The sequence below is a fragment of the Lathyrus oleraceus genome, chromosome 3, assembly GCF_024323335.1.
Source record: "Lathyrus oleraceus cultivar Zhongwan6 chromosome 3, CAAS_Psat_ZW6_1.0, whole genome shotgun sequence".
Taxonomy (NCBI): domain Eukaryota; kingdom Viridiplantae; phylum Streptophyta; class Magnoliopsida; order Fabales; family Fabaceae; genus Lathyrus; species Lathyrus oleraceus.
In genome coordinates this window covers 30,244,739-30,249,242 of record NC_066581.1, presented here as the reverse complement: position 1 = coordinate 30,249,242, position 4,504 = coordinate 30,244,739, and the positions used below count along the sequence as shown (strand labels likewise).

The 4,504-nt window shown below is 39.0% G+C and overlaps 1 non-coding gene across 1 annotated transcript; it reads left to right on the top strand.

Annotated features, from left to right (window-relative positions):
• The first annotated feature begins 294 nt into the window (after positions 1 to 294).
• Positions 295 to 401, top strand: LOC127133286 (small nucleolar RNA R71). The gene has a single exon (XR_007807273.1). It is a non-coding gene; the product is annotated as a small nucleolar RNA R71 (small nucleolar RNA).
• Positions 402 to 4,504: the final 4,103 nt, after the last annotated feature.

The window sequence follows — 4,504 nt, the reverse complement described above, 5'->3', positions numbered from 1 at the left end:
TGATTGAGTTCATTGGAAATAGTATTTGAGGATAAGCGCATTCAATCTGTTAACATTCTGTGTGTATTAATTCTGTCATTCTCATTAAAATCCAGCAACTGCACTTGCGTGTCCGGCTTTCTAGTAGCGGTTCAGAATAGACGGAAGTCGATTCGGGACTGCTTTATTCGCTGTTTTTTGAAAACTCTGATTAAACGTAAAAATCCGTTATTTTTAAAAGAGGTGATCTATTCACCCCCCCTCTCGATCACTAGCCACACCGTCTAACAGGTTTGAATGATTAACCAATTTTCTAAGCCATGATGTGGGCATGCTCGTAACAACTCTTTATATCTCTCCCAAGCTTCGAACAACGATTCTCCATGGTTTTGGGTAAATCTGGTTATATGGTTTCGAAGAACGGCGGTCTTACTCGGGGGAAAATATCTAGCAAGGAAAACTCTTCTAAGGTTATCCCAAGTCGTAATGGAATTGGGTGGAAGGGAATCTAACCATGATAGAGCTTTATCTCTGAGGGAAAAAGGGAATAATCTTAAGCGTATTGCCTCAGGAGAAGCTCCATTGGTTTTAAAAGTATCTGCTAATTGAAGAAATATTTTTAAATGTTGGTTAGGGTTCTCGGTAGCGAGACCCGCGAATTGTCTCTGTTGCACTAGTTGTAACAGGGACGGTTTAAGTTCAAAATTATTGGCTGGTATGATTGGGTTTACTATACTAGAACTAGGTTCTTCATTAGATGGTTGAGCAAAGTCCTTAAGAGGTCTCTGGTTTTGATCTTCGGCCATAGCTCTCTTAATTCTATGAAAGAATAAACGTACGCGAGCGTAACGTTCAGGTTCTGCCAGATGGTTTACAAAGCTTAAACTTCCGGTGCTGCGAGTCCTTCGCATCGACCGGCGGGAAATAACCTAAGTCTAAACGATATAACAACAGGAAAATGAAATTTGACGAAATTGGTCCCCGGCAACGGCGCCAAAAACTTGATGCGTTGTTTAACTTGGTGTTCGCAAGTGTACGAACGCGTCAGAGTAATATAAAAGATTATCGAACCACAGAGACCAAGTGTCAATCTATCGTTATCTGTCGTTATGGTGTTTATCAAAGGCAATCAAAATAAGTGTTTTTGTAGTGTGCAATAAAAAGTAAAGTATTGAAATAGAATATAATTAATAAAGACATGGTCGAATGTAATTCACGTAATCAATTGATAATCCAAGTACTTGCTAATAGACTACTTATGGGCAATGTTTCCTACTTTGAAAAGAACTAATTTAACAGGAACTATCGCTTTCGCGTATTCAGAACCGAGTTGTACTCCCTAATCAAACCCTCTTATTGTCACTTATAAAGAGGCGCGCATTGCGTTAGAGTAGTAAACCTATTTTTAAGAAATATAGTATCTTGACTAAGTTGAAAAGTATTATAACCTGGATTTCTTAACCAAAAGAGGTTCTTACGAACCAGACTCCAAACTTATAAACGCGTCCGAAAATAGTTTTAAAATCTCTTTTCTTTTTTATGTTAAAAACTCCTAATGAACTAGACAAAGCGCTTTCGCTGTTTTTGAAATAGTTAAAAACAATTAAGTTTAAAAAGACGTTGGACGGCTTTCGATCTTACCCAACGGAATTGAAGTGCGGGAAAACTTAATTTGAAAGTTAAAATAGCCCTTTAAGTGTTTCTACGAACAATTGTACGGATTACTGGTTTCATTACGATCCTTTCATTCTAGCCTTATAAATTTAGCTAAACATGGTAAAGTAAAAGTGCATTAAAATAAATAAAAGTAGTGCGAGTGCGGAAAGTAAATAATTTAAAGTGAGTGCGGAAAATAAATGAAAGTAGTGCGAGTGCGGAAAATAAATAATTTAAAGCGAGTGCGAGGAAATAAATAAAAGTAAAGCGAGTGCGGGAAATAAATAAAGTAAAAGCGAGTGCGGGAAATAAATAAAGTAAAAGCGAGTGCGGGAAATAAATAAAGTAAAGCGAGTGCGAGAAATAAATAAAGTAAAGCGAGTGCGGGAAATAAATAAAGTAAAGGCGAGTAATAAAAACCTGCTCCAATCGGAGGGCTGAGTAAATTGCAATGCGAAAAAGAAAATTGTGGCAGGATTAACTTCCTTCCAAAGTGCTCCAAACTCGAGTACATACTCTATCACAGACTCAATTACACAATTGTGGTAACACTCCAATGCGAAGCGATTACCACTTTATAAAACTGAATATATGCCTAAGTGAAACAAAGTTGCTTCTGATTTCGCCTTGTTCCAACGTTCGGATCTTCGTCTGCTCTAAGTTTGGATGATTGTAAAACTGAATTCGCGTTTCTATTTATAAGCAAATAAAAAAGGTGGAATTGACTTGGATTCCCTTCAACTTGAAAATAGAGGAAACCATTTTCCTCTTGTGGCACCCGCCACAAGGCCATGGCGCCCGCCACAAGCACAAAGTGGGGCGCCTTAGTGGAAGTGGTGGGAAAGCATGGGAGTTGATGGAAGTTTGAATTGGACACGTCATGGCTTGGACTGTGGCGCCCGCCATTGGGTAGGCCATAAGAGCAAAATGCTGATTTTTAGGGTTTTTGGCTCTTTTTCGCTCCTTTTCTCGATCGGGGCTCCTATTAAGGTAAAAACCTGAAAACAAAGGAAAACACAGTAATAACACAACAAAATGACAATACAATGATTAGAATGCATGTGAAATCGGAGTCAAAAATACGTAAATTTTAGTGTGATCAGAGACACGAAGGGATTCCATGAAAATAAATCAATGGAAAGACTCGAGCTGACGCAAAGATGCATGTATTAGGGAATATGCCAATACAGCAAAACTATCCACAAAGGATACTTCGGATAAAAATCCGGACTCGGATGGGGAAAACCCTGCTAAGGGACTCAGGCGGGGATATCCATAAAAGACTTAGCTGAGGAAGAAACAAATGAGGTATTTCCGGTTACTAGGTAATAAGCTCAAAGAGACATGTTATCAAATCACCGGTATAAGAGTGAGAGAACAACACACTCGGGGAGAATGAATATCTATGACCGGTATAAGGGTTAGAGATATCAATCGTCCAAAACATCTGAGGAAGACCTAAAAAGGTATATTTCAACTCAGGAAAATCTGACTCCATAGGGGACAAAAGTCATAATAGGGAGTAGAAAGGAAGGAACACCAGGGATACCGGTTACTGGGTATATAATAGGTGACCGACCAGGCATGAATTAGGGAATATTTCCAAGACACTCATCATCCGGAAGGAGGGTTGAAAAAACAAACTCGATTACAGGATGGACATTCGATTCCGTAAGGAAATACGAATCTTACTCAACTTGGGAAGGAAAAGACTTTGACCGAAGAGCGCATGAGATATTTTATCTATTACCATCAAAACATAGATAACATACTCGCATGGAAGATTATCCACAACCGGTTACTGGGTCAATAAAGGATAAATCGACCGAAAAGAAAAGACATCAGGATACCGGCTGCTGGGTATAAAATGATGACCAATCAAGGGGAGAAACAATCATTACCAAACAAGGGTAAATGAAAGATGACTCGCTGGGGATAAATTGCTTGATCAAAGCAATTATTCAAGAGATATATCACCGGTTACTGGGAGATATACTCAAAACGAAGGAATATCAATACTGAATATTGGATAAAGATAACCAATAAGAAGGGGATTACATCTACCGGTTACTGGGTAGAAAACCACAGAAGAGAGTAACCGTCATCGGTTAGGATGAACAACAATCAAGGGTTAACTCTGCACGGGGATAAAATGGGGTTTACAACTTACTAGTTACTGGATAGAAAACCACAAAGATAGGACTTGTAATTACCGATTACTGGGTAGAAGGCCACAACATCCACTGGGGAGAGAATGAACAATTACAGCCTACTGAGCATTGGTCACCCGAACCACAGGGAACTGCAGGGGAAATAATCAAAAGTAGTCAATTTAGGAACAACTAGAGAGACACAAAGAAATAAGACTCAACCCAATGAGGATACAAACTCAGGGGAGAAATTCCATCCCAATATATGTTTTGGGAGGAAACTGAAATAATAAACATCCACGGGGACATAGCTCAATGGGGAATATTGGAAGAAAGAATAGACACTTTTTGCCTAAGGGGCTGACTCTATATTGAGAGATCAGACACAAACATCTGCTTGGGGAAATATATATCACCAAATAGCAGGAGATAACAAACAAAGATATATGGCAAAGAATGTAACATGAATATCTGAATGTTATAATTATGCATGTATATGCGTGGTTTATGTATGCTTAGTGCTGACAAAACAGACATATCTAACACAAACAGGTCCGAGGATCAATGGACAGACATCCGGTACAACATCTCAAAAGAGAAAACCAGGCACACTAGAGAAAATCCAATTTGGTGGGGGCAACAAATACCAGGAAACCAATCATCACTAAGGATCGAGCAAAGTCGCTGCCAGGGACAAAGATCGTTGCTAGGGGAACAAG